We start from the raw sequence: 27,207 nt of genomic DNA, 5'->3' as shown, positions 1-27,207 counted from the left end.
ATTGCTGGCGTTTGGCGGGGGATGGGTAGAGCTCTCAGCTAGCACGCTGTTAGCCCAGCGTTCGGTTCTCCGACCGTCCAATGAAGAATTAGAGGAATTTATTTCTAGTGATAGAAATTCATTTCTCGTCATAATGTGGTTCGGATTCCACAATAAGCTGCAGGTCCCGTTGCTAGGTAACCAGTTGGTTCTTAGCCACGTAAAATAAGTCTAATCCTTCGGGCCAGCCCTAGGAGAGCTATTAATCAGCTCAGTGGTCTGGTTAAACTAAGATATACTTAACTTTTAGCCTCATGTATCTATATCCGATCACTGGAGCTCAGACGCCAGAGCTGTCCGCGGGTGATTACCGTCCAGTTGCTGACCAGACATAGCTGAAATTAACAGTCTGCTCTCAATGCTTTAACAGTTAACAATGATGAGCTGAAATTCTGCATTCTGCAAATTTTAGAAGATTTTTGGGATACAAAAGCAAGACAGGGATCCCTGGTCCTAACAGAATCCAAGATGAGTACAAGTTCCAGCTAAAATGCAAAAGTATAGGAATCCCAGCAAGATTCAAAACAAGCCTGGGAATTCCAGAGGGAATGTAAAAATAAGACGAGAATTGAATGGAGAATACTAAAGAAGAATACGGATACCACTAAGAATATAATTATAAAATAAGAATGGTAATTACAATGGAAATACATAAGAAGGAAAGGTACCCCAGGGAGAAATGCTAAATGAAAGAAGGAATTCCAGCAAGAATACAGCATAAAACCTGTAACTCTAAACAGGATGAGAATTTCAGCGGGAATGCTCAAGTAGAAACGGAATTCCTACACGAATGCAAAATTAGATTGGGAATTTAAGCGGAGATACAAAGAGATGAGAATTCCAAGGGGAACTCTAAATTAGAACAGGGGTTCCAGTAAGAATACAAAACCAGCATGGGAATTCCAGTGGAAATACAAAAGGGCTAAGATGGGGAATATGAATTACATTAAGAATACAAAACAAGAACAAGAATTCCAGCAGGATTTCAAATGGAGAGTGAGAATTCCAACGGGAATGATAAAGAAGAAAAGGAATACCATTAAGAATGTAAAATAAGCATGGGAATTTCGTGGTAACGCAAAGGGGAGACGTTTTCAGGGAAAATACAAAGATAGAAGGACTCCAGTGAGATGAAATAAGAACGTGAGTTCCACGGGAATATAAAATGAGGTAAGAATTCCAGTGAGAATGCAAAATAATAACGGAAATTCCACTGTTAACGCAAAAGGGGAAGTAAAAGGAATTCCAAGCGGAATACACAATAAGTATGACATGCAAAAGATGAGAATACCAATAAGAGTACAAAATAAGAACGAGATTCCAGTGGGGATACAAAAGGAGGATTGCTAAAGGAAAAAAGCAGACCCAGCAAGATTGCAGAATAAGAATGGGAATTACAGGGGGAATGCACAACAAGAATATGAATTCCAGCAGGAGTGCTCAAGAAGAAAAGAAATTCCAGTAAGAATAAAGTTAAGACTAGGAGTGCAAAGTGAAAATGGGAAATCCAACAGAAATATACATGAAAAGGGAATATTCCGGCAGGAATGTTAAAAATTAATAAAAAAGGACGCTGAGAATTCTAAGAAAAAGGCTATGGGAAAATAGGAGTCACCGTGAAAATACAGAATGAGAATGGGAATTCCAGCAGGAAGGCAAAATGAGGATGCAAATTCCAGTAGGAACGCTAAATGAGAATAAGAGTGTCGGCACGAATACAGAATGAGAATGGGAATTCAACAGGAATGCCAAATGAGTATGAAATTCCAGTAGGAACGCTATAGGAGGATAGGAATTCTATTACGATTAAAAAATGAGATTGGGAGTACCACTGTTAATGAAAAAAAGAATGTGTATTCCATGGAATGCTAAAAGAGAAAAAGAACCCCGAAAAGTATACAAGATAAGAATGAGAATAAAATTGAGGATGAGAATTCCAATAGAAATATTTTAGGATAGTCAGAATTCCAGAAAAAAATACAAAACAAGAATCAGAATTCGAGCAGGAATGAAAAAAAATCTGGAAATTTGAAAAAGAACGTTGAAGAATAGGAATGCCTTTATGAATACAGAATAAGAATGGAAATTCTAGAAGAACTGTAAAAGGAGGATGAGAATTCCAGTGGAATTTCTGAAGAAATTGAGAATGCAAGTATGAATTGAAATTAGAACGGGATTTTTAGCAGAAATGCTACAGGAGTTAGGAATTCCAGAAAGAATACAAAGTAACAATAGGAATTCCAGCGGAAGTGATAAAGGAGAATAGAATATCCAGTAAGAGTACATAATAAGAATGGGAATCTGTGGGAATGCTACAGGAAAATAGGAATTCCAGTAAGAACACAAAATATAAAATGAGTCTGGATTCCATGTGGATTACAAAAAAATAAAGGGTATGAATTTTAAACTGAAAAACAACACTAAAGTTGGTGGAAATCTCAGTGGATCCCTCACTGAGATATAGATAATCCCGAGGATTTTAAAGATTCCTCAAACAATTTTACGGTTTTTTTGTATGAAGACATTTTCCTTTAATTTACTATTCGTATTTTCTGTGTATATATTTAGCCATATCTAGTTTTTTTTTTTTACAAAGCAAGCTTTTATATTTAATTTACTTCTTGTTTACAAAGCTGTGTGTACTAACGCAAGAAGCTCTAAGTGCTTCCAATTTCTGGAAGAAACACCAAAAAACAAGGTAATATCGGTATTTCTGAAGGCTGGTGTTTTGGAGAAGCTGTAATTGGAAATAGGGCTGGGAAGGAGTTGGGGATGAATCCTCGAGGACCTTTTCCATTCCTGTATAGCAAACAGAGGTTCCCTTTTTTTCTCCTCGAATTTGTGGCGAGAATAAGGTCAGAAATATCTTACTTTTATGGCTCTTAAAGAATCTGTACGAGTATCATACCGGAGCGATTTCAGAGGTTCTGTGGTAAGGAAAATTGGTCCTGATTGCTTACTTCTCTCTCTCTCTCTCTCTCTCTCTCTCTCTCTCTCTCTCTCTCATATATGCTTGAATGTGCGATTGTCTTTCTTTTGTTTATACCCACTTATGTAAACCAGACATTTATTAATGCACACACACACATTATATATATACATATATATATATATATATATATATATATATATATATATATATATATATATATATATATATATACCTTAAAAACAGCACAAGAAATTGGCAAATGTAAAATAATAGACGTCACTAGACTTAGTACAGATAATACATAAGCGATTCCTGTAAGATACAAAACATGTGTTCCAAACGAACCAAGTAGCTTATTTCATCCTGGTAGCTGTTTTAGTGTGTGCACCTACATACACGCGCAAACGCATGAACGACCCCAATCATCGTTAACGGAAGGCAAGGAGGTCCCTCAGAGTAAAGAATTTGTGGACTCAATTTCAGCCCATCAAAGAAAATTCAATTTTCTAACAAGGGCAAAAAACATGATTGACAATTTCGGAAAAATCTTTTCAAATGTTCTCGTCCTTATTATTATTATTATTATTATTATTATTATTATTATTATTATTATTATTATTATTATTATTGTACCTGGATACAAATTATACTAATTAAACACGTGAAGAGAAAACTGAAAATCGACCTCATGAAGAATCGATTTTTTCCAGGAGATTTTTAGTGACCGCCTGGCTCATTATTTTGATAAAGCTGAAGGCAACATTCACTTTTCCGCTTCCTACATTGACTATTAATGCATCGAACGGGGCATGGTGTGACACTGGAGTGTTTTCGGGGCATACAACACGAACCGGTTCGGGCACATCACGTGAAACAAACTCAGTTTTTTAAATGCATGAGACTAGTGGATTTTTCCTAAATGCTGACAAACCGGCATTTTAGGAAAGTAGGTTAAATCTTTCAGGATATACAGAACGGATGAACATATTCGCTGAACATTAGTGCTTGGTTGCCTCGGCAGGATCGAATAGTTATTACCGCAACCAATGACCACCACCCTGAATTCAGCCCGTAGCGTGCACGCCTCATCAGTCTGTGTTGAAACGGGTTGTTGCCACGTGCTCTTCGGTTCCTATGGGCGTAACGGTCTCCAAACTCTCGTTAAGAGGAAGGATAAATCTCAAAAGTCCTTGGACTTGGCATTCTCCTTTGCCCGTCTATTTCCCAGTACAAAAAGAACTTAACTGCCTTAGAATCGTGCTCGAATTTCTCGAACCAGTCTTTTAGATATGTTTACAAAAAATGTTCGAAGTACCTCGTTTGGACGCTCAAACGACTAAACTTGTTTGGACGGTTTCCTGGGCGGGAGCACTTGTGTGAGTACTTCTTAAGAAACATTTGTAGTGACACGACTGATCTACTGGTATAAATAGGAAAAGGGAGTTAGCAGAGCTTTTAATAAACATATATATACAGCTAGGCTCCCAAACCCTTATTACAAGTATCGCAATAAGGATTGTGACGCGTGAAACCGTGTGTGTGTGTGTGTAGATCTAGATATAAGTAATGAAGGTTGACTTTCACTGGTTAGTTTTGCAGGAAAGAAGCTAAAGCTAAATCGAACAGGAGTAGATGAGATCTTCCTGTTGGGCTAAATGAAACCACAATCCACATCATAACCTAGATTGGAGGTAAGTGAATTACCACATATACTTTGTGTTTGTTAGTTAATAATGTACTGTATATTTGCAGCTCCCTGATGGAACTGTGTGTACAAAACATGTACATAGATAAGCACTGACTGCAATGTGGATAGGTATTTTATAGTCTGAAAGAAGATCTGACTGGTGAAATAACGATTTATTATCATAAATTTCCACTTAAAGAGGTTAGGCCTATATATAATTAATATATATATATATATATATATATATATATATATATATATATATATATATATATATATATATATATATATTAGTTTCGGGGAAATAAAATCGATCTTGCCAGTTCACACGACTGCACTGGAAATCTAACATTGTCAAATACCCTTAGTAGTCACAGCCAGACATCGTTTGCTTCTAAATATACGTGACTTCTTTGGCGATTTCGGGTGCTATTTTGTTTGGTATCACATAATCTGCTGCAGATATACGGAAGAAATTCCGAAATGACCCTTTATTCCTTCGACCTATGTGTTGAGCAGGGTTTGTTGTCAAATACCCCATCTTTGCATAACATTTGGCGGTATTCATTTCCCAGCTTACGAGAAACGAAACTACACATTTATACGGAAAGTTTATAGACACTGTTTGTGGCATGCTGATCCATGTATGTAACATATTCTTGACTTGTTATATCATTAAGGCAATGTTGTAGACGCCATGTGGATGAGACCAAAAGCGTCAATAGATAAATGTGTGATTTATCAAGACTATTGAATGCCCCTAGTGCAGAAGAGAGAAACTAGGGGGAAGGAACGCCAGATGAATTATAATTGAGATATGTTTACACCCGATGGCCTTTTCATTACAAATGGTAAATTGAGAATTATGCATTGGCCAGAATTAGTTAAAAGGACCAAATTCCTGAAGGCGGATGTAGATAATACCTCGCCTTTTTCCGGTATGTTCCATATTTCCCTTTTATGTCTGTCTTGGCCAATTTCTATTGTCCTATCTCTAGCTAAAGCGACAATCCTGGAGGCGTGATTACCCATTATGGTGTGTTAGCTCCGTCATATCGACCAGTGGTGGCGAAGATTATTTTTCCTAAGTTGCATTTACCAGCTGTTGTTAACTTTTTTACATGTAACTTTGCATTTTGGACTTCAATTCCTGTGGTTTTTATGTATCTTTATACCTCTTCAATCTCGTTTTGTTTTAATATTATCGCAAACCAGATTACAGTTCTTTCTTATAAAATAAGGCCTTTGACTCTTAATTATATTGTACATTTCAAAGGGCATCAGAGTTAGACAGCAACAGCAATAATCATGATAATAATTATTAATATTATTAATGTGATATGAACAAGACTAAAAACAGGTCTCTATAATGATAAGAATACTGATGGTAGCAGCAAAAACATTACCAATGATCAGAAATACATTGATATCAATAACTAAATCCATAACTATAAAAATGGTAGTCATTCAACTTCAAAATGTAGATATATTGTATAAATGGATTTAGATTGAATTCTCCGACTTACCTTGAAGGAATATCTTTCTCCTCCATCATAGATAATTAAGTTAGTTTGTCCAAGCGTTTGTGCACATAAGTTATGTAAATACATATTAGTTTTAGATAAATTTTTGGAGTTTCCGAGTCGTTATTCCTGGACTTATCACATCTATTGTACCATCCCTAGATGTGTGTAATGCCTGGCCTTATCGCATTCTTTTTTGTTGTAAAAGATAGTTCTGCCAGACACACACATAAACATTACGCATTTGTATGTTGCCTTATTAGCCTATATGCAATACATCATATACTGCATGCCCATATCGTACATGAGAGAGCGCACGATAAGTTTAGCAATCAGGACCAATTTTCCATAACGCTGACTCGCTTAAAATCACTCGGAATATAAATTGTACAGATTCTTTCAGGGACATTAAAAATGAATTATCTCTGCCCGTATCTCACCTCTCTATTTCAGGAACACCTCCCGTCGTAAAGGAAGGGGGAAGGAATAGAATAGAACAGAATATGGAATTTACGCCAAAAGGCCAAGCGGTGGGACCTATGAAGCCATTCAGCGCTGAAACGGAAATTGACAGTCAAAAGGTTTAGAAGGTGCACGGTCTAGATAGTTTTTCTGGACCGTGCGAAGCTGTAAGAGAAGGAAAACCTCGCAGCTGCGCTAGGAATTAATTGCTAGGAGAGGGTGGAAAGCAAGATAGAAGAAAGAGAATATGAACGGAGGTACAGTTAAAGGAATGAAAGTGGTTCCAGCTGGGGGCCGAAGGGACACTGCAAAAAATCTTAAGTAATGCGCACTAACCCACTCCGGGGCGAGGACCATACCACTTCCCAACCTCAGCTCGTGCTTTCTTCACCCCTGCCCCACACTTTCGATCAATCTACCCATCCTTTCTTTATCATGCCTCCTCATCTTTCCTCACCCCTTCCCGATACTTCCTTGTCCCTGCTCCACCATTTCTTCATACCTCCCGTTTTCTCCCTTCTCTTTTCCTTCTGCTCTCGTCTCTTCCCTATCTTTCCTCATGCCTAACACTACTCCTTCATCACTGCATTTTCCTCATGCTTTCCTCACACCTGTCCCACCCCTCCGTCTTTGTACTTCGTTACCTCTTCTATAGCCTCTCTGTTAATCAGCTCAGTGGTCTGGTAAAACAAAGGTATGCTTTTTTTTTTCCTCATGCACCGCCCACGCGCCCATACTTCCGTTTCCGTAACTTTGCTTATCTTTTCCTGGCATCTTCCTCACGTTTCCTAAATTTTCTTCACTTCTTTCCTACCTTTACCTTCGGCCGTGTCCACAAGAGGGATAAGTGCCTGACAGGGAACCCAACATTGTTACCAAATTACGTTCCATTTCAAACCTTCAGATGACATTAGCAGGGAACCCACGGGCAAGCCATCATCCTGCCTCGGCCCGTTGTTGAGATAGACTCCAACTGTCAGTCTGCGTTTCTCTGTACAGGCCGTGACAGCATGTCTCTCCCGTCTAGTCTCTTTTTTTTTCTTTCTTTCTTTGGAATGTATATACGTATATAATGCTTGAAGTGACCTGCAATGACATGAAAACTGTCTAGACAAGCTGACTGCTGTTCCCAATAATGGTAACGACAGGAGCCGTAACGATATGGCAGTATCCAACACCCCCCTCTCTCTCTCTCTCTCTCTCTCTCTCGTCGGTGACTGTGCTCCTCCATGCACGGTAAACATATAAATTTAACATAATGATCTTGGTTCTAGGTCCATGGACAGTGATAATAATAATAATGTATGTTAATAACAATAATGATACCATTAGCACAGAATAAAAATTTATTATCGATGAATACAATACGTATGTAGATAGAAGGTATACGTTATTTAGGTACGAGCATAAGTACCAGAAATTCGGGAAAACTTTATATCAATGAAGATATAAATACCATGATATTTTGCATTCAGAATCACGCCCTCACCAAGACAAGACAGAAGCCCTGGGTAGTGGCCAATGGTCATTGGGAACTGCTGGTTTGAATGTTAAAACGAGTCTTGGGTCTGGTAGCTACTGCAGAAGCGAGGAATATCGCTCAGCGGTCCAGTATCCGTAGAGCACTTGCCCCTCGTGTGGGCAGGGCCTTACACTTTTGTTTCCTCTTCCCAACCTTTTCGCTATCACTACCCTTTGCGCGTGCCTTCCCTACCCATTTACCTTTCCTTCCCTTTACATTCTTTATATCTTCCCTCCTCTTTTCCTAACACCCGCCCCCACCCCACCCCTATAAATATGATGACTTTCATTTCTTTCCACCTCTTATCATCCAGGTTTCCATACCTCACTCCCCATTCCTCAAATGCTACCCAACCCTCTCTAAGATAATCCTCATCATTTACAAACCCGAGCCTCCCAGAACGTCGGTATTATCCTTGCATTTCAATTTGTCTTCGATAAATTCCAAAAACTTATTTTCTTTATTGAGCCCCGAATATTAATCTAAAACATGCCGTAAAAAAGGGTTTACAAGCAAGAGAACAAATCAACTCCGATGATTTGATTAAATAAAGCATTTAATCATTGAAATCATTAGGTCATAGGAAATGAAAGCAGTTATGGTTCACCACATCAAGTGTTCTCCTTAATTAAAAGTCATTGGTCCTGTCACTTCCAAGGAACTCGTTACGGCGTATTCCCCGAATCTCATAAGCTTTTGTTCAAACTTGCCGTTCCATTAATTTTGATATCTCTAGCATTTGGTTTAATTCCTTGGCTGTTTAATTGTTTAAGGATTTGTTTTCTCTCGTAAAATACATTTAAGAGAGATACCGCGGTCGAGTTCTTGAGATATTTACGATGTCCATTAATGGCTCAATATGTCGCGTGCAAGTTACATTCTTTCTTAAAATATGTCATTTTCCTACTGTAAGTAAGCTTGAAAGCATTTATATTGCCTGTAGATATGCTATTTTTATTGCATTCCACGAGTGCTCCTTTCTCTCTCTCTCTCCTCTCTCTCACACACACACATACACATATATGTATGTATGTATGTATATATATATATATATATATATATATATATATATATATATATATATATATATATATATATTATAAACTTTTGTCACATTCACACGTAACTTGTCAGTAAATTTTGTCTCATACACTCGTGACTTGTCTTACTAACAAATATTAAGGCACAGATGTCTGTAATACCTTAGGAACAACTTGCACCCAACGAATTATTCCTTTGAGTGTAAGTTCTTCAACCGGTAAAATTAATTCGACATTACGGGATATTCGCGGCTCAAGATTTACAAGTACTGAAGTCACATACGTATGTGACAAAACTATCACAATTAGCCAAGTATTACTCGTACAAACTTAGCAATCGGCAATCATGGTGGAGATAGGTTGACTTGGAGTCTACGCATAAAACTTGAATTTGACAAGAATTTGTACAGCCAAGTCGAAATAAATTATTCCGGCAGCTTGATGGATTAACTTTGTAATATATATATATATATATATATATATATATATATATATATATATATATATATATATATATATGTGTTGTGTGTGTACAGTATGTATATATCTATACATACAGTATATATGTATAAATATGTATATATTGTGTGTGTACAGTATGTATATCTATACATACAGTATATATGTATAAATATGTATAAATACTATATATATATGTATATACTAGGTATCTGTATAGGCTATATATAAATACATATATATAGTGTATATATATATATATATATATATATATATATATATATATATATATATATATATATATATATATATAGCTACAAACGTCTTTAATATCAATTCACTCTACCTATGGAAGTAATATATTTTCATATATGTTCGAAGGAGAATTTTTAGGTGATAATAAGGTCCCGTGGGGTCGAACCAGCGACGGACGAGGAATCAGGACTACAGTGACACATAACCACTAAAAATTCCCTTCGGTAATATATATGAAAATATATTACGAGGTAGAGTGAATTATATAAAGGACGTTTGTATATGATATATATGAATCACGGTGATGTGATAAATAGTCATATATATATATATATATATATATATATATATATATATATATATGCATTGTTTGTATGCTGCCCTCTATCGTATTGGAATGTGTTAAGTCTCACTCTTGTTCATATCGCGATAACCACCGCCAAAGGTTGTCTTCAAACATTGGTATAAATCTCTTTCGGATGTGGAACTCTCCCTCATTTTTCATTTTTCTTTTTAAAAAGGTTATATAATCCGCTAACGAACACACGGTATCTTGAGGGCTTGCTTTATTAGGGTAACCACGGTCTAATTAACCACAATAAAGCTCAACCGTCGCTGGGGCACGTGGCAGACGTTTACGAGATAATACCACATAATACTGTAGTAGCTTTGCTATTTAGTCTCGCTTTAAGGGAAAGGCTAGCCCTCAAGATAACGTGTGTTCGGTAGCGCATTATAATACCGTTTAATAAGAAAAAGGAAAAATGAGGGAGAGTTCCGCATCCGAAAGGGATTTATACCAACTGTTGATGACAACCTTTGGCGGTGGATATCGCGATATGAACAAGAGTGAGACTTAACACATTCCATTTCGATAGAGGGCAGCATACAAATAACGCTATTCATGTACAGAATCATCTGGTTAAATTCAGCATATCTTTGTCAACGGAATGACCAACAAACAATGATCTCTTTAACTTGCGATTCTGGATACGTTTCCCACCGAAAACCTTGAATGTCAAATTGTGTATTGTTAGACGAAGGACATGTTTGTGGTGGTAAATGGGGATTTAAATAACACGCAAACTTTCTGTTGCAAAGACCAAGAGAGGATTTTATTTACACTAGTGGTTTACATCTCTGCCGCTGGAGAGCAGAGCAAACACATCAATATAAATGGCGAACTTAAGTTTACCTTATCTTCTAATATATATATATATATATATATATATATATATATATATATATATATATATATATATATATATATATATATATATATACATACATACATACATACAAATACATACTTAACAGTCCCCCTTAAACTTAAATCACCCTCTGATAACTTTAAATTTCTCCATCTTACTTCTAGATAGGGGTTTGGTAAACAGATCAGCAATGTTTGCCTTTGACCTTATAAAGTGATATGTTACATCTATGTGCTTTGACCGTTGATGATGTGGGATTTTCAGCCAAAGCAATAGCACCTTGATTATCAACATACAGTTATACAATCCTTCTGATAACCTGTCGTATCAGAATACAAATTTCTTAAAAAGTTGGCTTCCTGCATTGCATAAGTGATAGCCATATATTCAGCCTTACATGTGGATAATGCTACAACCCTTTGCTTTTTGCTCTTCCAAGAAATTAATCCACCATCATTATTCATATGAAATCCATAACCAGAAATACTGCGTCTATCATCAGAGTTCGCCCAATCAGAATCACAATAACCAATCAATTTTAATGGTTCATTTGACTCATTTAAATTTCAAACTGAAATCAAGTGTTCCCTTCATATACTTTAGAACATGCCTTGCTATGCCTAAATGGGCTTTAGTTGGTTTGGACATAAACTGAGACAATATTGTTACAACACAGCACAGATCTGGTCTAGTGCCAGTCATAGCGTAAATCAAACTGCCCACAATTTCTCTATATTCCTTAGGATCTGTTAATTCTGCAGAATTTTTATCATCACAAACTTTACTAACACTTGCATCACATGGCATTGCTTTTGCTTACAGTTATTCATATTAAATCTTTCAAGTACCTTTACACAAATACTTTCTCTGGTTTCGCATTACATAATCATCATGAAATATAAATTCCATACCGAGAAACCAGGATAACTTTCATTTTAAACTTACTACTCAAACGAACTTTCATACTGTTTAACACCTGACTGTTGATTGCAGCAATGATTATATCATCGACCCAAAACAAAATAATCACCACAGAATCATCATAAGATTTTATATAAAGACATGGGTCTGAAAGTGACTGCACAAAATTATTATTAATGAAATATTCATTAAACACTGTACAAATTCCTATCACTTTGTTTTAAACCATTTGGTGACTTTTTCAGTTTACATACAAGCTTCTCACCTTTACTATTTGTTTTTACAAAACCTTCTGGCTGTTCTAAGTAAATCTCACAATCAATATCTGCATTAGGATATGCAGTTTTGACATCCATCTGATGTACCAACATGTCTTTCAGTACAGCAACCTGCATCAACATCCTTATTGTAGTGAACTTTACAGTGGGTGAAAATGTTTCATTAAAGTCTACACCCTTTACTTGGGAAAATCCTTTAGCTACATATCTTACCTTGTATTTCGTGGAGTTATTAAGGTTTTTCTTCTTGGTATAAACCCACTTCCACCTATCACTGACCTATTTACTGGAGGTAGTTGCAGTCATTTGCGTCATTTTCTTCTAGAGCATCCATTTCTTCATTCATTGCCACCTTCCACTTGTCAGAATCTGGGGATGATATAGCCTCAGCAGATGTGGTTGGGACATCAACTACTGTACAGCAGTGGTGGACAGACCAGCTTGCCGTGTCCACAAGATCTATGTTGTTACCATCCGTCACATAATCGTTTAGGTAGCTAGGGCTTCCTATTTCTCTTTGGGTATCTTGTTGCTTCTTGGCTAGTTGTGTTCTCATGGTCGATTCCATCTTCCTCGACCATGGTTGATCCTTCGTTATTTTCTTTCATATCTGGCGTTTGTGGCCTTACTGAATCTTCATCCTCACAATGTATACTAGGCCTACTGTTGTCTCCCCCATTCTTGGTAAATTTCACACATCTCTCCTTTTTTACTGCATTTTCATTCGGAAGATACACTAGGTAGGCAGGGCTCACACCGTCGTATCCTAAAATTACTCCATTAACACTTATTGCATCCAGCTTGTTTCCGTGTCGTCGGTAAGCTTAACACGTAGCACCGAACGAATGTAGGTCACTGATGTTAGGCTTTCTCCCAATTAACGTCTCAAAAGGAGTCTTGCTTGTCCTGTTGTTGAAGCACCTGTTTCTTTGTAGGCTGAGCATCTTGAGCGCATGAGGCCACAATGACTTCGGTAGTCCAGCGTTTATCAGTAAGCATTTTGCCATTTCGAACAAGGTTCTCCATGATATTTCTTACGTACCGTTTTGGTGAGGGGAATAAGGAGCAGAAAATTCATGTTTAATTTTATTTCTTGCCATGGGGGATCTAAATTCGTTTGAATTAAATTCAGTACCGTTGTCGGTCCGAAAACAGTTCACTGCACCATACGCAGCAGTATCTGCCACGAATTTTTCCGTGGCTTTTGTGGTGTCGCTCTTGCTCTTCACCATATACATCATAATGATGCCGGAGTAATCATCCTCAAAAGTTATGGCAAACTTATAACCTTTTCCAACAACACTGATTGGTCCTGCTAAATCACAATGAACTAACTCCAAATTATTTGTAGCTCTCATGTCGGGCTCCCTACTTCTATATTGGGTCATTTTTCCCACGCTACATACTTCACAGTCTTGAATCTCTTTGCTTGAGATACACATTCCTTCAACTGCACTCTCCAATTCAAGAATGTCTTTCATGTTACAATGTCCTAAAATTTTGTGCCACTCCATAACTGTATGACTAGCGATATTCTTTCCTTTAACGCTGTTTAAATAATATTGCCTTCCCAGTTCTTCAGTGTCAAACATCGTGCCACCAGGGAATTTCATCATACCATATTCAGGGGTAAAAATCACAGTGGCGCCTTTTTGTGTTGCTCCCTGTACGGAAAATATATCTTGTTTATATGTAGGCACATATAATGCATCTTGCATTTTCACTGCAACTCTACATAATCTAACACTACTATCATGCAGGATTACTTGGGCATTTCCTTTACCTTGGACTATATCACTGGCCTTGCTCCCATCAGCTAGTTCTATCATGTGTTTCTTTGGGTTAAAGTTATCCTCAAATCTCACAAATTTTTCTTTCTCCGCAATATTGTGTGCTGTTGCACCAGTGTCTACCAATAAATTTTCACTAAACACCTTACCCTCAGGGTTTTCTGCACTATATGTACAAAATGCAAAATCTTTTTTACCACTGGCATTAGTTGGTTCATTGGCGACATTCTTGGCTGCTTCCCTCTTTATTTCCTGCTTGTTTTTGTGGCATTGTGTGGTGAAGTGGCCTGCAAACTTGCAGCTAAAACACCATCTTTTGATTGGCCTATATCCCTGAGTTTTGCTAGATTTAGGCCTATTCTTTCTGCATTCCTTTGCAGAATGTCCAAGTTTACCACACGAATAGCATTTAACTTAATAATAATTCTCTGTCTATCACCCAGGTTCATTAGCGTAAACTTTCATAATTTTCTCGCTGTTTGCAAGGTTTTACGGATTCTTCTAAAGCTCTTAACTCGGTCTTGAACTGAGAAAATGTTAATGGCTTCTTCAGGCCTACCACAGCACGAAACATCTTGAATTCTGGTGGCAAGCCTTTTAAAATCAAAGCAATATAAGTAAACTATTACTTATTATCTCTACGGCTGACTTGAGTGGCGTTGCCGCTGTCTCTGCTTGAACCATCTAATCACGTTTTCTCTCGCCAACATTTGGAGTGTAGTGAGTTGAGTGCAAAGATTCAGTACTCTAGGCATATAATCTTTCATATATAATGGTCTCTGGGGATTTCAGTGGCTTTCTTACCATCATATTTGGCATCTCGAATTATTAGCGAGATACTTCTATCGTCCAAAAACTGAAAGAGTTCGTCGTATACTTTGCGATTCATCTCCGGATCTGGGGTGTCAGAAGTTAGAACATCGTGAGGATGACGTGTTGTTAAATAACCTCATAACTTTTCCTCCCACAACTCATATCTATCCTCATCACCGCTAAAACACAGTCGAGAGCTGGGCCTATAACCTGTTGGATCATAGGACATGTTTGTGGTGATAAATGAGGATATGTGTGGGGATTCAAGTAACACGCAAAGTTTCCGTTGCAAAGACCCAGAGAGAATTTTTTACATTAGTGGTTACATATCTGCCGCTAGAGAGCAGAGCAACGTATCAATATAAATGGTGAACTAAGTTTACCTTATCTTCTAATATATATATGTACTTATACTTGACAGTATTATTATTATTATTATTATTATTATTATTATTATTATTATTATTATTATTATTATTATTCAGAGCATGAACCTATCCATATGAAACAAACCCACGGGGGCCATTGATTTGAAATTCAAGCTTCCAAAGAGTATGGCGTTCGTTTGAAAGTAACAGAAGGTAATAGGGAATACAGAAAGAAGTCTGTTATTGAAAAAAAAAATTAACAAATAAAATTATAAAAATGTAGGTAAATTATTAAAATACGGAATGAGGATACTCTAGCCTACCAAGCAAGGCTTCAAGCGTAAAGGTTAAATGAGATGGCGGGTAAGCGCTATACTTACACACTTATCAGCGTTCTTTCCTTTTGGTATTCATTCAAGTAGGGATGTGGACTCGTCCCGGTGGCATATTCCCCAACTGTATGGTTCGACCAGACAAGTGAGAACGGGCGCGCGCTCAGTCTTTCGTTTGTTTTTGCGGTAATCCCCAACGGGCTTGTACTTAAACACGTCTCAAAGGAGATTTAATCCCCAACGGGCTTGTACTACACACGTCTCAAAAAAGAATTTAACTGATATTTTGGGCGTGGTAACATATTAAGATTATTTTCAAGAAGATTCTATGGTTAGTTTTTAAGACATGGCGTCCCGCTTTTTTCTGGGAAGGTCCCTAACCAGCGTCCCGTTGAACAGATTCTTAGTACCCCTTGGTCTATTTGCCGTAAATTTTTATCGATCTTTATTTTTACATTTTTTTCTGGAAATTTAGGTCAGGCGTACAAACTTACACTGCTCCTCCAGGAGGGGGATTTATGGAATTCGGAATTCCAAGATGTTACTACGGACTTTATTTCGGTTTACTTTCACTTCATGCGCTCATAATGAAAAAAAAAATTAAGGGGCCATTTTTCGTTCTTGTTTATGGCTATTCCTATATTTAACAACTAGGAAATTTTGACTTGTACTTTTGCTTCTGAATTTTCTTACCTCGTTGCTTTAAGGACAAAATAAGCAAATATTGATTTTTGCTGTTTAATCTATAACTTATTTTCAAAATTTTTCCGCTTGTTAAGCTGCCGTCTACTGCTTAGGCAGTCTGTTGTATCTCGGGTTATCTCTTGTTTAATACCACTACGGCAATCTAATGTCTAGCCATCGTCTAACCTCAAGTTGTAGGTACTGTCTATTACCTTCGCTCAGTTGTGAGTACCGTCTGTTATCTTCGCTTAAAAGTTGTAGGCACGGTCCAGATATGTGTTTGCAGGTGATGACTTCTAACTTAGCCCAAGTTGGGGATTTACTCATGGCGAAATTATGGTCTAATAGCAATGTTAATGTTAAAAAGCCATTGCTGCTCAAAAAACGTCAAATGATTTAGGTTACCGTCTAATGCAACTCCTACTGTTTACAATCTAAATCAATATCTACTGTCTAGTCCAGGCGTATTTAACTTTTTTATTCTATTTTGTTTTAATTTTTGTTCACCACCGTCTTTAACATACTGTAGTCGGTTTCATTTTACCTGTCCACTCATGGATGAAGATGTGGCAGTGCGCATGTGTAGCTCGTGACTGGCTGACAGTCAGCGTTACCGATATCGTCAGCATATTGTGATAAATAATAAACTATTTATTCAGTAACATATTTGATTGTTTACATATACAGTAAAACCTCACAACTTGTTATACAAATATTAAACATACCGATTTGTATCGATAATATAACAATACAGAGGCACACGAAAGACGACCTTGCATAAAAGTCCGCTCAGATCAAACACAACAGAACGATGGGCTGTCAGACCTCACTTGTAGCCCAGGATACACGGAGACCTACAGTATGCCCACAAGCTGTTCAATCACAAAATTTCCTTGTCATTCAAACTTTATTCTACGTATGATTTCATTGCATGAATATGGAAATAAATTTATTATGATACCCAAGTTACATCCACATCCGTAAACTGGAAAAATAACCTTTATTGATGTTGACCTACTGTATAGAACACAAAGATTTGCAAGCGAACGACAAGCATATTTGTTAGATGTTTGATTTTACTAGCCTTTTTAAAGCACATTTTTATTTCATATCAGTTAAAATTACTTTCATATTGTATATTTATTCTTTCCATCTAAGAATTATTCCAAGTCCTTACATTAAAAAGAAATCAGTCTAGGCTAGCCTTTTATGCCGTATACATGTCATTAACCTACAAAGGAAGCCGGAAACTCAATGAGACCTTACATAAACGGAAATTTCCCGCCTTCCGACCAGGGTTGCGGTGGTTGTTCCTTTCACTTTCCCAAGACAGCTTCACAGACAATAATATTTTACGCTATTTCGAATATCACCCTACTCGTGTAATCTGCATGCAAGAAATTTTTATTAAAATACCTTTCATTCTCACTAGCATAGCCAGATGACTTAAACAATATTAAAAGCCCTTCATTCTTTTATGTTTGCTCTGCGTAGACTATTTGATACAAGCTCGTCGTGAGTGTGCTTGTATTGTTATACTTATACTATCGATACAAAACGGCTTGTTTGGGACCTATATAGAAAGGCGTGATGGTTCACTGTAATATAAACATACAGTTGTATTACTGAAGAAATAGCAGCATCTTTTTCACACTAAGCCTACGATATCGGCAACATTGATTTCGGCGAATCGAGAGCTAGTACTGTCATCTACCTAAAACCTACGTTGGTGGGTAGACCAGATGGAAATGAAATGGGCTATAGTGAAGGTACGTACATGAAATTTGAAAATATTTTTGAGATACGGCATTTTGTAGGAAAATATAAAAATTCCATGCTGAAATAAAGCTTGTAATAGCAGCTGTCTCCAGTGGTCTAAAGCACTGGCCCTGTTTATGCCTTTCTGGAAAACAAATTACTAAAATTATAGGAAAAGTAAACTTTTAATCAGTAATAATTACCTTAAATAATTGCAGCGTGGGTAATGCTTCCGAAAAAACTATAAATTTATTAGTATTCATCTCAGATTTTTCTTCCTGGTAGATGGCTCCGCCGAATATTACTGTGCATGATATGCACATAACTTTGTTGCCTTAGTAGAGCTGAATGTTATTAATATCCAGCTTCCCGAGTAATGAATATCCTCCTGAGAGCGTTGGCACACACTCCTCGGCAAGATCTATAAGAAGTGTCGAAGATAACACCTTGGATTCTTTACTTTGCAAAAAGTGATTACCTTGAACACAAAATTGCGGAAACTTATTCCTACAAAATTCCTGTCTTCCTAGGCCATTTGTTGCACAAATAACAATACTAGTCATTAGTGATGCGTTAAAATACAATTAACAGTTCCCAATTGTAGATGCACCATTTGTGTCACTGTTAACGGTGACCAATTTTTTTTTTTTTTTAGTATGTGGTTTTCATCACAATAACGAAATTAGGCCTAGACCATTACCCGAGCATTGCTATCTTCGAAAGTTGAGTCCTACGCGTATAAAAAAAAAATCTCATTTAAAGTATAGGCCTAAACGAAACTAATTTTCAGTGTCAGCAATCATCAACACGACGATTGACTGTTGTACAATACAGGCGTAGGCTATCGACAATCGTTTTAGACTGGCTGCTTAGTCTTAATGCATCACACTCGACATTGATAGGCCTAAGGACCTCAAAACACGGTTCCAATCACTTGACTCCAACATTACGGGTTCCTTAATTTTTAGCAGTCAGCATTGATACCTGCCAAATTACTGAGAGTTCCCTCATTGTTGAAATGACTATTTCGTATTTGAAATTCATCGTTTAGACCTTGGAAATAGTCCGCGAATTTAAGACTTTCGTTTGTATGTTTGGTATATCGACACACTTTTAACAGGATACGGTTCATAGCTCAAGGCGTAAATTAACGTGCTTTTGGTGAAACCGTATGTGTTAAATATTTTTGTCTTAGCGGCTACAAAGCCCAACTTTTCTGAAAAGCTCCACAACATTTGCACAGGATATAAACTTAATCACGGCACGGGTACACAAGATAGACGAAATACTAACCACCGTCATGTCAACACGACCACCACCTACTGCAGTCTTCAACTGTTTCACAGTGGGCCTGGGTCGGCTTTCAGCGACAAATCAGACTTCGATGATCCTTCCCCGGCTAGAACGGAGTGAAGTCTCCGTTGCAATCAGTATAAAACTTCTGTATACCGATATTTTTATAAATTTTTTTTATCATCTAGTGTGTCAGTTGTTTTTTGCTGCAAGTAATGAAATTTTTCTGCCCTTCTACCTTCAACAAATTTTGTTCAAGCGTCGCACTGGACATTTTGCCGGGTCTTACACACACACATACACACACACACACACACACACACACACACATATATATATATATATATATATATATATATATATATATATATATATATATATATATATATATATATATATATATATATATATATATATATATATATATATATTATATATATATAATAGTCAACTGGACATTATGACTTTCCAGTCATGGAATATATATATATATATATATATATATATATATATATATATATATATATATATATATATATATATATATACATATACATATATATAATAGGCAACTGGACATTATGACTTTCCAGTCATGGAAAAACGTGCAACAATTGTATTGAAATTTGCAATGATAAAAGTTCACAAAGAAGAAACCATTGGTCCTCTAAATTTTAACCTTCACTTTATTTGTCTTTAATGATTGTTCTCTACGAAGGGCTGAATTGTGTTTTCAAGTGTTCACCCTGTCACGATACGAATGCCGTAAGTATCATAAGCCAAAGGACTGCTCCAATTATTTGTTGGTAGACACTGGTTTAAGCCTTGATATCGAGGGAACCATTGATATACTGTACGTTCCCGTAGTTGCGCGTACAACTATAGCTATGAGGCAATTGACATCGACCGCAGGCTCCTCCGGTAGTGAAATTGGGTAAAATTCGACCAATGGTTTAAGTTACCGGTAAAAATTTCATTTGCGCTGGTGAAATCTTATGAATATCCAGGATTTCCGAAAAAATTAGATATAAGACAGTCTCACTAATTGTAAATAAATTTTCAGATTCTTCTTAGCTTAGTCCCGTTTCTAAACGGGGTCCCCGTTTTGGATGCTAAATAATTTTTCATATCCAAAAGTAAGAGCAGACAACGAAACACGTGCTAATGCATCTTTAAAACGATACACTATAGTAATGGGTTCCTCATGTAATCTAGTTTCCGAGTACGCTGCGAATTGTTTACTAAAGGGTTCTCAGCTGCCAGTCTTGATTGAGAAAGATACCTTTAATTATCTCTCTCTCTCTCTCTCTCTCTATATATATATATATATATATATATATATATATATATATATATATGAAGTGTGTGTGTGTGTGTGGTGTGTGTATGATACATGAAACATACGTCAACCTTTTGTTGGATGGATTCTGTTATATAACAGGCAAATATTGATCGAGAGTTAGGTATACAAAATACCAAATCAAAAAGTCCTTCAAAAGAAGGCATAGTTTCTTACCCCATACAAAAATGGGAATAAAATCACGTTAAAAGAAGAAGAAGAAGAAGATATATATATATATATATATGTGTGTGTGTGTGTGTGTGTGTGTGTGTGTGTGTGTGTGTTTGGTCAACCTTTGTTGGATGGATTCTGTTATATAACAGCAAATATTGTATAGTTATGTATACAAATATACTATACTGTATGTATTCATACAAAGTTTCTACTAGTTTCTTTTCTCGTGGTCAGGTCGGCAGCGTCATCTCGTTCTGATATTCTGGATGCGGGTTCGAATCCTGATATGGATATCAGAATTACTTCTTACGCTTACGTTTGGATCTAAGGCTTTGTAGTGACAAGCATATCCATAAAGTGTAAAGAATTCGATAAGTTAAGATGGTATATATATATATATATATATATATATATATATATATATATATATATATATATACATACATACATACATACATACATACATATTGGGAATAGAGTGGGGTTACGTCGAGTCTTTAGGCCTGTTTCCTGAACTGTACGTTGAACTCTAGTTGATCTAGGAAGTGAGTATAGGTACCTGATGAAGCCTGAGAAGGATGGGCCTAACATTCTCATTCCCAAAACAGTTACAGAGAACCAGAAGATTTACTCTTAAGCCACACCTCCTCCAAAAGGAAAAGGCATATGTATATATATATATATATATATATATATATATATATATATATATATATATATATATATATACATATATATATATTTTCATGATGTGTACCAAGTACCTGGTTACTACACAACTAATCACAGAATTCAAAAAATTTACCTCACTTCAGCCAGATACCTGGACTCTCATAATAATAAAAATTACGACTGAGTACTCTAAAGGTAGCAGTGATCCCTTAAAAAGCTTATTAATAACGTCAAGAATCAAACTAAGTTTATCAAAACAAGTGTGAGGTATCAACAATTAAACAAGAAATATAGTAGAGCAAAAGGGCATCACTCCATCAAACAACTTTTAACTGTTTCCCTGGTCTTAATTCACTTCAGCAAAACTAAAGGAACAAAACATTTTTATCACTTTGCCTTATGCACACAATTAATCCTATTCACTGGTGGTCAATTAATGAAACGCTGTTTTTAAACATTTCAAATGCAAAAATTTATTTTTAAATTCAAAATTTATATTTAAAATTCTCAATCTGAAAAATTTTACTATTATTTGAAAACAACACAAAATTTAATTATTTCTTGAGTTAAATTGCAAAGGTTAATTTATCAAGAAATTAAATCAATCAAGTAAAATTTAAACTATCAAGAATTACACAAGATTTGAAAAGAACATCTTAGTAAATAAAATTAACTAAATCAAGTATGCAATGTTAGATTATCAAGAAATAGTTAAAATTCTAAGTAAATACATGTTAAATCACCAGTATATAAAATGTGAAAAATTAAGATTGCAAACACAATAACACACAGAAATACACAAAAGATGTACCAATAATAATGTCACTAAGGCAAAATTTCCCTAATATGCCTTATTATACCATGGTAATAATAAATAAAATTCACTGTACCTTACACAAGCTTATGAAAACTTTTGCAAAATCACCTGAAATGCAGCTGCTTGAGATTCACAAAACACACTTTTTTTTGTTAGGCACTGTTACACACTTTTCCTACATTCAGATCTCAAAAGGTAAGACTAATACCAGTGACCACACATTAATAATTTCTCTCTTTTGAAGAAAGAGAGCGAGAGAGAGGGAACCACACGAACGGTCTCTAAAATCAGAATGAACAAATTTTTGGATTCCAGTTAGAAACAAGACAATCAGACAATGTCACTTCTTGAGCAAAACATTTTGGGGCCAAAACTAACACGTCAGAACAATACGTGATCAGAGCAACGCAATCTTACAAAACACGACGTAATTGGCCAAGATCTGTGCATTTACTCCCAAAAATGCCTATGTGACTCGAGCAGAAAATCGTATATGACGAAGCTCTTAACGAAATCTCAACACAATCAAAACAGATGGCAGCCGGCCAGTCACTTTCAAAACAAGACAAAGATTTTCAGAACAGTACATGAAACATTGCGAAATCATTCGTCTTTTTCTTGTATGAGACAAAACCTTAAACTACTCAACAGCCATTCCCTCGCTTGTTAACACATTATCTTTTGCAGTGACAACTGAGTCAAAACACAACATACAAAATCACGAGTACAGAACACTTGTTGCTGGGGGACAAAATGCGCAATTACATAGTACATATTATCAAAACATATTATTAATTCTAAATTACGCTGTTAAGTTATCCAAATCACTAACTCTTTTGAGATCTGACACTACACACATACGATATTTCAACAATTATTGTTATTACACAGAACAAACTATAACTAGAATAGTAAATATATCAAAATCATGGAATGCTATACATATTACAAGGCAATATCATGAAGATATATATTTATATATATACTTATATAATTACAGAGAACCGTTAGATTTACCCCTCTTAAACCACCCTCTCCAACAAGAAAATGCATATTGAGAAAATTATATATATATATATATATATATATATATATATATATATATATATATATATATATATATATATATATATATATATATATATATATTAACTTTTATCACATACACAATTGTTCTTTATTTATAGTTTTATGTTTTGAATTACTAAAAGGAAACCTCATTCAAACTATGGTATCTAATGGAGTTTTTATTCAAAAATTTATAAGCTTTCTTGGACAAATTCTTTGTCCAATTATCCTGTTATTCTCCAAGACTTTGAGCAAACATAGTCCGGCTGTATTTATATCTGAGATGATTTATTTTACTTCCGAGAAAAAATATAATTTGTTTATTTCTCTCTTCTTTCCTATTGACTCTGAAAATTTTTAATTATTTGAAAAAACATTTTATTTTTATCTTGACCTTGGTCGTTCTCTGATCCCAGAGAAAAGAATGTCCGTTTTCCGGAGTTTAACTCTCTTTTTGTTATTTCCATCGTCGTAAAAGAAAACAGTGGTACTGGTTTGTGTCTGTCAGCACTTTTTACATCCAAACTTTTTTCTGTCCGTCTTTTTCGTTAAAGACGACGATTCAAATAATTAAAAGAATATGAGGAGAGGGCTATACATTGCGACATTGATCATCACGTTTTAATCATCAAAATGCTAACAGCGGCCCTCAGTCTCGTTAGTTGTTTTCAATTTAAGGTTAAAATTAGCGAAACCATTATCCTACAAAAATATGGATAGGCCACCATGGGTTCAAGTCTTTCACCAATTCTAGCCAATATCTTTATGGAATAGTTTGAACCGAGGAACCACTGCAAAAGTAAATAAAGGGAACTGTTTTAAATATCGTGAAAATGGGTAAGATAAGTGGATGACATCTTGATCATTTACAGGGGAGAAAGGGAAGATCTACACACAAGTTTAGAGAAAACATAAATAAACTAAATGAACATATCAAGTTCACAAAGATTTGAATTTTAATAAGGAGAAATTCAAACTTTTGTAAAAATGTGATTAAACAAAAATGCAATAGTTTGTTTTAAGGTAATGGAAGGGCAATAAAGATTTATTTCATTCATAGAATATTCAACTTAGGAAATAAATCAAGAATATAATTAATGAAACAACTCAGGGCTTAGTGATTTGCAGTCCTGTAATATTTACAACTGTTAGTTGGATTACCTGAAAAGAAACAAAAGAGTTATAACTGGTGACTTGGTGCAACATAAAAAGTTTATCATTACCTGTATTGTTAGGCCTAATTTATAATTGGTGGTATTTGGTCAACTGAAAATTATATTACAGTTTTACTGGGCAATGAACAATGGAAATAGGAAGCTAAAGGCATTATAAAAGATTAAGTAGGTCAACCATTTATTCTCCAAAAAACCATTTGGTATTTTAATTCCCTGACAAAAAGTTCATAAATGGTGGCATCCGGTCAACTGCAGTATGTTTACTGGCAGAGAAACAAACGAAATACTGCTCAGGTACTGGCGAAATGCAAAAAGATTAACTAGGTGCAAAAAAATTTATTCAGCCGAAGGAAATTATCAATTCAGACGTCGGCCCAAAGTCCATAATTGGTGGCATATAGTCAAAAATTATGAATTTACTGGGCAAAGGAATAAGAAAGTTTTACGCAGGTACACCAACAAAAGATTAACTAGGTCAACAATTTATTCACCAAATGGACTATTGGTATTTTAATTTCTCGACCCAAAGTTCAAGAAAAGTCCAGTAATTATCTTCTGAGTTTGAAAAAAGAAAAAAAACTTAACCACACTGATGATGATTGACATCTTTAAAGGAAATCAACTGGAATGTTCAGACGTTTAATGTTAGCTTAATAGGAAATCAGCTGTAATGTTCAGACGTTTAATGTTAGCTTAATAGGAAATCAGCTATAATGTTCAGACGTTTTAATTGTATAGCAAATAAATATGAAAAATTTATTTACATTACATCTCCTATTTCCTTTTTACACCATAAAATCTAAAGTGAAAAACGTTTGAATGAAACCTTTTAGCAACATATGATTATCAATGGTAATAGTAAACACAGTAAATGTTAATGATAAATATATGTTACACTGTAAATATTTTCAACTATATAAACTGATTTATTATGAACAGTTAACTTTAGAGGGGGATAGAATACCACGTACATGAATTTATAGTTCCTCGCACATTTTGAACTTCCAAAGAAAAAGGAATCGTGGCATCTAATAATTTGCAGTATTCAGTTATAAATGGTAATAGAAAACATAGTAACTTTATTAAGTAGCAAATATTTGTCGCATTGTAATATATTAACAATATAAACTGATTCATTAAGAATCATCGATTTCATTTCAAAAGAATGCCAATTTCTAAACTTGTCCTCTGATGCTGGCAGATGCATTGATTTGGTAACATCAATCTGTAAATTGTGCAAGATGTCAAGTACTTGAGATTCCAAAAGAATATTTTTCATTTTGGAGGATCATTGCATAATCAGTTGATTTAAAATGCAAATACAAAAGAAGAATCCACATTAAATTTGTCTCTTCTCTGTCAGAGATGAATCCTTTTTCTTTCTGCAGTTTTTTCTTAGGAAATTTATGAAAAGTAAGATCAGTATTTCGATGTGAACTGGAGTTACATCCATAGTGCACAAATATTGTTGATCATCCACAATGACGATGATCAAATATACCAAGTATAAAACCACGATCGCATTTACAGCTCCTTCCTTCTGCTATACCTTGTGGACTGGCTGACAGGTAAATAGCCCATCCACCGCACCGTGACGTCATGCGCGAAGTTGGTCGAATTTTGGGTCAGACCACAGAAAGAGACCTTCTCTTTTTAGACCATGGCCTTGATTATACGCTGTAGCGCCTGTACAGAAAACTCATTTGCGCCGAAGAAACTTCTGCGCATTTTGTACTAGTTTTTTCACTGGCACTTCCTACAGTGTGCCTGTTGCATGGGCAATGAACCCACAGTCACCCATGGTTTTAACTTGCTTTTGTCCAGTATGGGACAATCAACGTCCCTTTTACATTTTCCGTCGTTCAGCCCGGGACCTATCACTCATCACTTTCCCCTATATAAGTATACAAGGGTGTGGTGGCCCTGGAGTGGTCGGAACTCCTGAACGGTATGTCATGCTCCAGCAGTCAGGACTTGCAATCTACACCTTTTCTTATAAAGCCATAATTTTACGGGGACCGAGATGTCACTTGCATATTAATACCTCTCAGTGCGACTTTAAATTATTAAAACGGATATTGAAATATCATCACACTGTTTTCACTGTCAAATATGCCCATTGCACAAAGTAGCAGCCGTTGAAGAATTCAGAACCTTAATATTGGGTTTTTGAAGTAACTCGGCATCCTGTTGTGTCAGCTGTCAATCATTTGACTGGTTGAAGTCGCTCAGGCATTGTTTATAGCAGTTTAAGGAGTCTTACACAGTCTCGCGTGCATTATTTAGGAGTAGGAGTCTTATGCCATCTTATATGCAGTACTTAGGAACTTTACAATATCGCATGTGCAATATTTAGGAGCCTTACACATCTCTTGTTGAACATTTAGGAGCATTACACCCCTCTTGTGGAGTGTTCAAGAGCCTTAATCCATCCCAGCTACAATATTTCAGAATTATCCAAATCTTGCATCATTTAATGTTTAATATTTAGGAGTCTTACTCTTTCTCAAGCACAATACCTGGGAGTCGCCAGGCTTTCATGTGTGATGTTTAGGAGTCTTACCACATCGCATGTGCAATATTTAGGAGTTT

The 27,207-nt window shown here is 35.8% G+C and overlaps 1 protein-coding gene across 3 annotated transcripts in view; it reads right to left on the bottom strand.

Moving 5' to 3' along the window:
• LOC136834430 (putative neural-cadherin 2) overlaps nt 1-27,207 on the bottom strand; it is a 582,131-nt gene that overhangs the window by 454,836 nt on the left and 100,088 nt on the right. Inside the window, exon 1 of one of the 3 annotated variants that reach the window (XM_067097029.1) lies at nt 18,278-19,419. The exons of the other annotated variants lie outside the window; for them this stretch is intronic. The gene's annotated coding sequence lies outside the window, so the exon portion shown is untranslated. Of the gene's footprint in view, nt 1-18,277; nt 19,420-27,207 lie in introns of those variants that run through there. 3 annotated transcript variants of the gene reach the window in all.

Source organism: Macrobrachium rosenbergii, chromosome 53, assembly GCF_040412425.1.
Source record: "Macrobrachium rosenbergii isolate ZJJX-2024 chromosome 53, ASM4041242v1, whole genome shotgun sequence".
Lineage (NCBI taxonomy): Eukaryota > Metazoa > Arthropoda > Malacostraca > Decapoda > Palaemonidae > Macrobrachium > Macrobrachium rosenbergii.
This window is presented reverse-complemented; position numbering and strand designations above follow the sequence as displayed.